The sequence below is a fragment of the Quercus suber genome, unplaced genomic scaffold, assembly GCF_002906115.3.
Source record: "Quercus suber isolate HL8 unplaced genomic scaffold, Cork oak 2.0 scaffold_22, whole genome shotgun sequence".
In the NCBI taxonomy this organism is placed as follows: Eukaryota; Viridiplantae; Streptophyta; class Magnoliopsida; order Fagales; family Fagaceae; genus Quercus; species Quercus suber.
In genome coordinates, this window is record NW_027069487.1 from 274,827 (window position 1) to 286,906 (window position 12,080).

The 12,080-nt window shown below is 34.4% G+C and overlaps 1 non-coding gene across 1 annotated transcript; it reads right to left on the reverse strand.

Moving 5' to 3' along the window:
* Positions 1–2,249: 2,249 nt before the first annotated feature.
* On the reverse strand, positions 2,250–10,782 carry LOC112032430 (uncharacterized). The gene is made up of 2 exons (XR_010625295.1): positions 10,030–10,782; positions 2,250–2,699 (listed from the first exon to the last, which is right to left on the reverse strand). It is a non-coding gene; the product is annotated as an uncharacterized LOC112032430 (transcript).
* Positions 10,783–12,080: the final 1,298 nt, after the last annotated feature.

The window sequence follows — 12,080 nt, forward strand, 5'->3', positions numbered from 1 at the left end:
CATCCCTTAGCATCTATTTAAGATAGTTTTTACATATTTGTGTTAGTAGTCAATAAGACAACATGTTTTATAGCATTGTTAGTTCAATTACATTATTAGCGTTTGAATGCTTAGTTGAACACATGAACATGCATAACAATAGTATCATGCATTTGATGAATATGTGTAGTGGTGATGATGCAGTGAGGTAAGTAAGATAACTACATGCATATATGATATGAGAAGAATTTGGTGAACATGTGATGAATATGCAATGGTATGATGAACATGAATGGTTGATGATGCTTACTGCCCTTGGATGATATGAGATGTTTGTAGTCTTGTAATCATGTTTTGCTACCCATGTGATGATGATGCTAGTTTATATGCTAGCATGATGTATTATGATGATATGTGTTACACCATGAGATAGAGTATGAGATACCATACTTAGATGGATGTTAGGATATATGTTTAGATGAGACGAAGATGTCATGTTTGGGTGATATGATGAAAGCTGCAATGTGATATGCCAAGCCTAGATGGATGCTAGGGTGTATGATTAGATATATGTTAGGATAAAACTAGTGTGTGTGTGTGCGCGTGCATGTGTGATAGGATAGCCTAATAGAGGACCCTTTGATAGAATTATGATAAAAAATACAATGAGTAGAGGTCGACCCACAGGTTGGGCAAAGTTGGGTGCTTAACACCTTCCCATATCTATACCTTAACTCTGAACACAGACTCTAAATAGATCAAACCCTTTGCAAGGGGCACAAATATGCTTCCCAACCCTAATCTAGTGGAGACCCTATAAACCCCCCGCCTCTAGACCACTCGGTTGAGACTTATTTCTTAGAGCATGGTAACCATGTGCAATAAGAGGTAGTCAAATTGCCCAGAGGCACTGGTGCCACAATGACCAAGCGTGTAAAACAAGGTATAAACCTTCACACATACACAATCAAGGTATAAAAGAATATAGATAATCATCCAAGCACCAAATATCGCATACCCACTAAATACATAAACATGCCAATATATATTTCAAATGAATCAATATAATACATGCCTAATCTAGAGAGCCAAGATTAATCTCATGCTTAAATCATCATATACATATTCAAAATCACATAAATAGGCTTTAGAAAATGTAGATATAGAAAATACCCAAAGAGGAATCCATGATAGTACACGTATTTGCATATGTTAGCACATATCATATATGGAAGCATAAAAATAAAAGAAAATCATGTGATTAGTACACTAGTTTTTATATGGAAATAATATACTAATCCCTGTAATCATGTAGAAAACCATATATAAAACATGATAATCACAAAGCAAAACATGACGTTTATTTGATTAAATGAAATCCTAGACTAATAAAGCAGTAAAATGGGTAATAGGCTTACTTAAGGGGAAGTTAAGAGGCGAATGAAGGCTTTAATGTGTGCTGCAATTTTTAGGGGGAAAAAAACATTTTTGTTGTCTAGCCCAAGTTGGAAATGATGAGAGGTATTAGTAGTTGATGATGAAATGGATGAGGGAGGGGTGAATATTTAAACTGGGATGGAATGGCACTTACAATTTGTTTGGTTGAGGTGAAAACAAGAGGGAGACAAAAGTGGAGAGAAACACATTTTCTCTTGTTTGGTTGGAAGTGGAAATTAAAGAGAAAATTGGTGGTTTCGAGTATTTCCATCCGGGCCCACCAAATTACAATCTCTCCAAATCGAAGAGAAAATAGGGAGAGAAAATGAGTCTTCAACCATCATTACCTAACTACCCTTCTCTTCACTATTGGAGCTAAAGTGTAACTACTCATGAATATTGTTTCGACCAAGTTGCAACATTAATGTTGTTGTCTTCATCAAGCTGGGTCATTTTATTGTTGAGTGATGTTGCATTGCAATTAACATTCACTAAAGCTTGTTTTTGTTTTTGGCAAGCTAGTTTACTAAGGTTCTTTGACTAAATTTCTTGAGGGAAAAAGAAAATATAACAAAGGGAATAATGGGGAGAGAGGTGTAACAAGGAAAAAGGCATGCATGTGGACCTTTTCCCACATTCACACGTGTATGGCGGCATATGATGGCCTAATGCTTTACCTTTCATATATATATATATATATATATAGTGAGTTAGGAGGTAGAGAGTGTTAGGACATAATAGAGGGTGTCAGAAGATTATGGGAACTAGTTAAGAAAATATAACGCTAAAAAAATATAGAAAATTACTTGAAAGCATGGAATAGAACAAATAACTAGATACAACAAGCTGGTCGATATTATTAGATTCGACAGACTCTTTATATAAATCATAAGAATTTCTGAAGGAGGCTATGGTTTGCCTTTACAATGATACAAAGTAGTTATTTATAGACTACGAAACTCAAAACAAATTTAGATACAATAGCTTTACATAAGTAGATATTTTTCGTAGATAATCTGACTGGCTTGTGGCAACAGTATAAATCTTTGTAGATAATTTTCGTAGTCTAAGTACACTAAGCTTGAGTCTTGGTGTACTTAGTTTACATGAACTCAAGAGACTTAGTTTCCATTGTAAGCATTTTTAGAGATATTTTTCGTAGATAATCTGACTGGCTTGTGGCAGCAGTATAAATCTTTTCCTCAAACCTTATAGCAATTTTCCTGAGTTCATGTAATCCCTCTTGGCCAGAAACAGGGAGATGCCTCTTCAAAGTTTCCATTCTATACACAAAAGGAGATACTCTTATTATGTTACTGACCATACAGGTGCGATTAAGCTATTAAAGAAAATAAGTCCCAAGTTGGTAAACTATGCTGATAGTGCGGAACTTAAAGCAACAAAATGTGAAAAGAAACCACATAAAATTTCAAGATTTTTTTTTTTTTGATAAGTAAATAAAATTTCATGAAATTTTAAAAATATGAACAAAAACTTGATTGTTCAAGGTTCACTATGGTAACTCTGTCAACAGAAAATGTTTTCCTAGTCAACCAACTTGGTACCTTGCTTTCCATATATTAGACCCCCAAGTGTTCCTCAACGAGTTGTATTCCTAGCACTTTATTTGGGTGATGCATTCAGGTGTTTTGTTTCCAACTCCTAATATAGCACTACTAGTTCTTGTAGTCAACTCCCATGATACGACATTTGCTTTCAATGTCATATCCAATTCTTATACTTGTAGATGCATTTGTCATATTTTCGAGAAATTTTATTTTTATTCATATGAGGATCATCAACACTTACCACAAGCCTTTCTGACATTACTTTGAATATTTGTTATCTTCTTTTTCCAGTTATGCCCTTCCTCAGTTTTTTCTAATAATTAACTGCAGTAAAATATTGGTTATGGTATGAAAAGCTACTATGAACACATTCTTTATCAAGCTCATATATAGAATGAGTAGCTAAGCACGGACACTTTATTTGAGGTACCATAACCGTGTCATAACAGTGCCCTATCTGCTGTCTCATGTTATAATTTTTCAAAAATTGCTCATATCATCATATTGTACCCACACTCGTGTCCATGCATCCTAGATGAGTAGAGAGACACAAGTCCTACCAGCCAGATCACAAATACAGGCCTAACAGAAATGTTAAAGCGAAAAACGCATTCCATATATAAGCTTGATAAACCAGAGCCACCAACAATTGCTAGGAGGCACCAATTTTGAAGGCTTGTGCTTGGAAAATTTTGTCATACCAATTACCAAACACTTGAAAAATGTTTTTCTGTAAAATGTTTTCCAAAGAAAATACTTTGTTGTAAAAAATTTTACGTTTGAAACATTTTACAGTGAAACAAACAAAGCATTAATTCAGTCATACACAATATTCAAAATGTCAAACGAAAGAAAATGAGAAACCAAGCATATAAAGACTCAAGCTTAGTGTTTAGAATAGCTTTGTTTTTTTCACTACTTTATTTTGTTTAAAATGTTTATTATTTAAAAGTACAGGAGTACTCGGAAAAATGAAAGGCTTTCAAAATCTGTACCTATGAAATAAGTTGGCTTCTTTCCATTTTTGAACCTAACCAAACAGGGTAACAAGTGTGTATGTTACTGCTTATTTTGGTGAGTTATTTCCCCCAACTTGTTAGATAAAATTTTATAGAGCATTACTTTTTTTTTCTTAGTATAGCTAATTAAATCCTTAATACTTAAAACGGATAGCAATTTTAAAAGTAAGCAATCTAAAATGGAAATTTAGTCTTTCACATGATTACTGGTTGTGCTGGACCTATTCTTATGTTAAAGTAGGCTACTAATGTCACCACATTGGGATGCTTTACATCTACGCAATATCCCAAAAGGACAAATTACAATTAGAGCTCCCACATACTTGCGCACTTTCAATGTGATATTCATTGCAGTTCTACTACATAGCGCCCTCACAATCTTGATGGGGGTCTCAAAGCATTACTTTTCGGTGCAAACTGCAGGCTAGCTTTTCAGTTAAACTGTGTTCTTGAATGTGTGTGGCATTGAAAATGAAGATTGTACCCTAGCTCTATATTTGGGTGATGCACTCAAGTCTTTTTGTTTCCAACTCATAATATAGCATTATTAGCCCTTGTAGTCAACTCCCATGATACAATACTTCCTTTCAATGTCATATCTGATTCTTTTTTTTTTTTGATAAGTAATAAAGATTCATTGATATCAAAAAGAGAGACACACCAAGTACACAGGGGTGAACAAATCAAAAACAAACATTACAAAAATCAAATAAATCCAAAATAGAAGAAAAATGATGGTTTGTCCACACAGAGAACCAATCAAGTAAGGTTCTGAAAAGAAGAAGCTTGAGATCAGGCATGGAACACTCCTTATCTTCAAAACACCTACTATTTCTCTCTTTCTAAATGTACTACATCAAACAATGAGGAACAACCATTCATATATCTCCATTACGATGGTGACCAAAACGACATTGCCAACAAGCATAAAGCCCAACAACAAACATTGGCATAACTCAACAAACTCCAAATAAACTAAAAACCATATCCCATAACTCCAAAGCAACCTGGCAATGAAGGAATAGATGGTCAACAGTTTCACTATTACACTTGCACATATAACACCAATCCAAAATGCAAACTTTTCTTTTCCTTAAGTTGTCAATTGTCAGACATTTCCTCAAGGCTGGGGTCCATATAAAGAAAGCCACTCTAGAGGGAATCTTTTGCTTCCAAATGTTTTTCCAAGGGAAAAACTGCTCCCTATGGCCAACTAGAAGATGGTAGTAAGCACTAACCGTGAACCCCTTAGTCTTACAAGGCAACCAACATCTCTTATCCTCCCCAATCCCCCTTACAGGAGTGCAATAAATGGTATTGATGAAGCTCCTGAAAGCTTCCAATTCACGATTATGCACCTTCCTACAAAACTGAAACTCCCAATGGAGGCCTCCATTGGTGAACCTCATTAGATCCACCACACTTGCCTCTTTGCTACGACAAATCCTATTTAATTCAGGATAGCGGTCTGCAAGAGAAAAAGTTCCACACCAACGATCTAGCCAAAACTGCACTTTTAATCCATCTCCAATATCATACAGAATAAACTGAGATAAAAAGTGCCACCCCCTTCTAATATTTTTCCACAAACTGACTCCATAAGGACCAGAGAAAGAGCTATAACACCAACCACCCCAATCACAACCATACTTCAACTCTATCACTTGACGCTATAGAGTATCCCTTTCTTGCCCAAATCTCTATAACCACTTCCCTAATAAAGCTACATTGAAAGTTCTCAGGTTCCTAATCCCTAATCCACCCGAAGAAAGTGGAGAACACACCGTAGACCAATCAACCAGATGAAATTTGGGCTCATCTCCTAGGCCACCCCACAAAAAGTCCCGCTGAAGTCTTGCAATTCGATTTGCCATAGAAGCAGGAATAGGGAATAAAGAAAGAAAATAAGTAGGAAGATTTGAGAGAGTACTTTTAATTAAAGTAACTCTACCTCCCTTGGATAAATATAATTTTTTCCAACCTGCTAATTTTCTTTCCATCTTCCCTAGAATTGGATTCCAAATTGACTTATCCTTAAATTTTGCCCCCAAAGGGCTGTGTCTGGTCTGAAGGTAAATTTGGGTAAGTCTGAACTAGTGGCTGTGGGGGCTATTCATAACATGGATCTTTTGGTGGCTGTCTTAAGGCTGCAAGCAAGGGTCTCTCCCAATGAGCACCATACAGAGAATCAACAATTGATCAATATTAGAATCACAAAAAATTAGAGTATCATCAACAAAAAGGACATGGGAAACCATCAAAGATCTTCCAGTAGAAACACCTACACTAAAACTTGACAAACGAACTTCATGGACAGCCTTATCCAACATTCTACCGGCAGCTTCCACAACCAACACAAATAACAAGGGGGACAAAGGATCACCTTGCCGCAACCCCCTTGAACTTCCAAAAAACCCATGGGAAGTACCATTTATAAGGATAGAAAAACGAACCGCTGATAAACAAAAAGAAATCCATCACCTCCACTTATCAGAAAATCCACAATGCTCAAGCGAGAAAGAAATCCCCAGTTCACATGATCAAAGGCTTTCTCAATGTCCAATTTACATAACAACCTTGGTTGACTAGACTTCAATCTACTATCAAGACATCCATTAGCAATAAGAATGGAATCAAGAATCTGCCTATTTAGGACAAAGGAATTCTGGGGAGCTGAGATGATCTCTCCTAAAACCATGCAAAGATGAGTAGCCAAAACTTAAGCAAGAATTTTATAAACCCCCCCAACAAGGCTGATAGGCCGAAAGTCCTTCACATCCACTACTGCAGCTTTTTTTGGAATGAGAACAATGAAGGTTGCATTCAAGCTTTTTTCAAACTGACCTGTAACATGGAAATGGTGGAACACAGCCATGATGTCTAATTTGAGAATCCCCTAGCAGGCTTGAAATAAAGCCATCAAAAAACCGTCAAGCCCAGGAGATTTGTCTCCATTAAATTCCTTGATGACTTCAAAAATCTCAGTTTCCTCAAAAGGTCTCTTTAACCAATCCACATTATCCCCTGAAATCCTTGGAAAATCCAATACATCCTAGAAAGGATGCTGCTCTTGCTGCTTAGAGTATAGGTTCATATAGAATTGTACAATATGGTCAGCAATCCTATCCTGGTTGGAAGACAAAACCCCATCAATCATAAGGTTTTCAATACAATTATTTCTTCTATTAGAATTAGTCATCCTATGAAAAAACCTCATATTGGAATCACCCTCCTTTAAAAACAACACTTTGGACTTTTGCCTCCAGCTAATCTCCTCTAACAAGGCTGCCTTCTCAAGATCGACGCGAAAGGTTGCTTTTTCCAATTTTTCCTCCTCTGTTAGAAGTTGATTATCCTCTTTTACATCTAGAGCATTCTACTTGCTCCATAATTGCTGTTTCTTGACTGTGATATTGCCAAAATCTGTTTCATTCCACTTCTTTAGGTCCGATTTTAGAGCAGTCAACTTCTTGGCAAGAATGTAACTAGGAGTCCCTTGAAAATGGTAATTCTCCCACCAAGACTTCACCTTATCTTAAAACCCCTCCGCCTTCAACTACATATTCTCAAAACAAAAAGGAATTCGCCCTCTTTGATGACTCCCACTCTCCAAAAGAATTGGGAAGTGATCGGATAACACTCTAGGAAGCCTTTTTCGGGAGAAATGAGAGAAGTAATCTACCAAAACCGGAGAGGAGAAACTAATCTATTCTAGAGGCTGAGGTGGAGTTAGACCATGTGAAAAGGCCTCCCTCGTAGATGCATTGCCAAATTTCCCAGGATATTTATTTTTCTTCATATGAGGATCATCTACACTTATCACATGCCTTTCTGACATTATTTTGAATATTTGTTTTCATCCTTCCAGTTATGCCGTTCATTTTTTTTTTTTAAATTAACTAATTGCAATAAAGTACTGGTTATGGTATAAAAAGCTACTACAAGTACACACTTTTATCAAGCTCATATATGGAATGAAAGCAAAAGTCCCATCAGCAAGCCAAAGCACAAATGCAGGCCTAACAGCAATATTTAAAAACCAAACATTGCAGTTACACACAATATTCAAAATGTTGAATGTAGAGTTAGTCAAACAAAAGACAATGAGAATCTAAGTGTATGCAGACTCAAGCTTCGTGTTTAGAAATAGTTTTTATTTTTTTTTCATTAGCTTATTTTGTTTAAAATGTTTATTATATGAAAGAATAGTTGTACATAGAAAATGTGAGGCTTCCAAAAGATGTACTTATGAAATAAGCTAACTTATTTCCATTTTTAAGGCTAACCAAACAGGGTAATAATTGTGTGTTTCTTACTGCTTATTTTGGCTAGTTTATTTCCCAGCTTGTCTTTACTTTTTTTTCTAAGTAAAGCTAATTAAAAAAACCTTTCATATTAAAATGGGTGCACTATTAAAAATAAGCTATCCGAAATGGAAATTTAATCTTTCACATGCTGAACCTAGTTTTATGTGAAAGGAAGAAGTATTTGTCAAAACCCTAGGATTTTTTTTTGGTATGGACGCATGTTGAGTCTAACATCAAGAATGAAATATGAAGATACTATTGTCGGCACATTGAGATTCATTAGTCACATCTGTGTGATAAACCAAAAGGACTAGTTATAATTAGAGTTCCTACCATACTGGCACGCTCAAAAGGAAGGAGTATTTGTGGTAATCCCTAAGATTTTTTGCACGTTGTATGGACATGTGTTGAGCATTATGTCAAGAATAAATTAGGTCTATCTGGGCTATATATAAATACAAATGAGTAGTACATGGAGCTACTATTGCCACCACATGCAGATTCATTACTCACATCTATGTGATACCCAAACAAACTAGCTATAATCAGAGCTCCTGCCATACTTACGTACTTAACATAAATGTTATATTCATTGCACTCTTACTGCATAGCACCCTCACAATCTTAATGGGGTCTTACAACATGACCCTTCAGATCAAAACTAGTTTTTGAGTTAAACTCTATGTTGTTGAATGCATGGCATCAAAAGTGAAGATTAAGCAGTTAGGTTCTAATCCCCTCCAAAAAAATGAATAACCTGACCAGTTAAGCTAATGAATAGGATGTAAGGGGAATCAAAAAAAGAAAAAGAAAATGAAAGCTATTATAAGTTCATTTTTAACCATCAGACCCAAACACAACCTGTAAAGCTGTACCAGGTTTGTTACCACTTATTTTAATGAGTTTATTTCCCCTTGCTTTTTTAGGAACAATTTTTAAGAGCATTACTTTTTTTGACCTTAGTATAGCTGATTAAAACCTTACTTATTAAAACAGGCTGCACTTTTAAAAATAAGCTATCTGAAATAGAAATTTACTCTTTCACATGATTAATGGGTTGTGATGGGCCTAGTTTCATGTTAAAGGAAGGAGTATATGTGGTAACAACCCCTATGATTTTGATGAAGTTGTATGTACACATGCTGAGTTAGACATTGAGAATGTACTATGCCAATCTGGACTATATATAAATGAGTACAGGGGGATGCATCAGTAACATCTGTGTTATATCTGAAAAGAACTAGCAATAATTAGAGCTCCTGTGTTATCGTTACGTGTGATATATCAAAAGGACTAGTTATAATTAAAGCTCCGGCGTTCTCGTGCGCTTCCAATTCATGAGGATAACTAAGCTGACACAACAGGGTGATGTGATGTTCATAGCACTCCCTAGTCCCTACTACACTCACAAAAACCTTTGATCAAAGCATTAAGTATACAGACTAGTATTTTTTTTTTTTCCCCAGTTAAACTCTGTATTCTTAAATGTTTGTGGCATCAAAAAGTGAAGATTTTGCTGTAAAGTTCTCTAATTTCCACCAAAAAATTCAATAACTTGATCAATTAAGCTAATGAATAAATTCAATTTGATCAGATTCGGACCCAAACACAACCTGTAAACATAAATTTGTAAAACAAAAACAAAAAGCAAAAGCAAAAGCAAAACCATAAATTTAAGGAAAAGAGAGAGAGAGAGAGAGAGAGAGAGAGGAAAATTACATTTTGTTTATGATTCTTTGACGAGAATCGGGCTGTAATTGGCTCCGCCAATCAACAGAATCCATGTCAGCTTCTCCACCGCCGCCTCCAGGAACTCCAACGCCGCCACCTCCACCACTGCCTACAAAAGGACATTGAGATGGATTTGGCCTCCAATTATTGCTATCCATGTTGATCTAAATTTTGTAACCGAAATTCCAACCACCAAATTTGTATAAAAATAATGAAAATCGGTAATAAGACCTAGGCAGAAATGAAAGAGAAGGACATAACTTTATATATATATATATATATATGAACTCCAATTTTGAGATTAAAATAGAGTGATGATGAGGAGGCAAAGTCTAATTTATGGGAGGATTATTAATTCATAAATAAAAGGTTGAAGAGTTTCAGGCAGAAAGGATTTTGAGAGATAGAATTGATCGATTGAATTGAGAGAGAGAGAGAGGAATATATAGAGATGTATGTCATGTCATATCATGTTTGGGGTTGTTTTTGGGAAAGTTGGATTCTTTTTTCTAAAATGAACTTGTTGTGGCAAGTGTTTTATAACAAAATCTACCACTATTGAGTAATTATTATGATTGCAGTTACGGGCCTGTTTGGGCACACACAAAATGAGGTAATGATAACCTTCTTCATTACTAGTTATATTTTGAAATTTTATTTCTTTTATAATAAAAAAAGACATTTAAAAAAATAAAAGAAAAAGGGTAGTATTTCATCTCATAACTTGTATAGTATAATATCAAGAAATTTTACAAACAAAACAATTAAACCTCCATGCAAAATGATAATAGTACATTGTCTCTTGATCAATTTTTTCTGGAAAAATAGGGATTCAAAACTCTCTTTCTCATTTAGACATATTTTGTTAAAAAGTTGGTTATATGATGAGATATACAATTTCACTCATCATTTGAGGTAAAAATCTCATATATGACTATATAGAGTGATTGTAAAGGTGATTTATTTGTTAACTTTTCCACTATTTGGCATTTCAACAAAAAATAGAGTTTGACTATAGATATTTGTGAAAAAAATATACATTGCAGAAAAGTCATTATGGTTTCGTAAAGAGAAAGACTTCTGTCCAGTGCCTAGTTCCACTGGACACGCTAGGATACGGACAGTGTCCAAAACTAAACACGTATCCACATCTCAACATGTCTAGTGGAACTGGCCACTAGACACAAGCCCAACCCTTTCGTAAATTACTGATTTGCTTTGATAACCATAATGATAAAGAGATTTTCTTTTAAGTAAGAAAGGACCAAAAAAAAAAAAAAAGAAAAAAAAATAAATTTATTTATATATTTAAAAATTATTTTACTATAATATTTTCTTTTAGTATTTAATTTTTAGCAAAATAAACTGTATCTAAACAGATTATAATTATATTTTTAGAGGCGTTATTTGAAACTAACCTTAAATATTTTTAGTTTTGATTGGTTGGGATCCAATCATAAACAAATAGTTACAATAATTGAAATCTTCATCATCATTTATATATACTATTAATAACAAGATTCTTTATTTGGGTTTCATAATTTTGCACACTAAAATATTCTCATACAAATTATTTAACCCTTTAAAATGCCTCATATCTTCTAGTTAAATAATTTTAAATTTAAAAAACACTAACGGTTAATACAGTAATTTACTATTTTTTAAAAATTTCAAAGTTTTATGTTTTTTCCTTTATCTTCTCCAACCTAAATTATTATTTTTGATTTTCAATTCAAAATTTTAAACTTTTATCAACAACCAGGTAGAGAAAGATCCTAAAAATTAAGACACTATCTTTATCTCACTTTTAAATAACACTTAGGACAAAAGAAAAATAAAAAAGAGTCTTGTCACATGCACAAAGCGTGTGTGATGAAGTTAGTTTCAAATAACGTTTAATCTCTTAAAAAACAACTATTGGAGTCGATTTTGGAAGGGAAAATTTAAATGAACTTGAGCCTATCAACCAATGTTCAAAAGTGTGTGTGTGTGTGTATATATATATATATATATATAAGAGAGTCAAGCCCACTACTCAC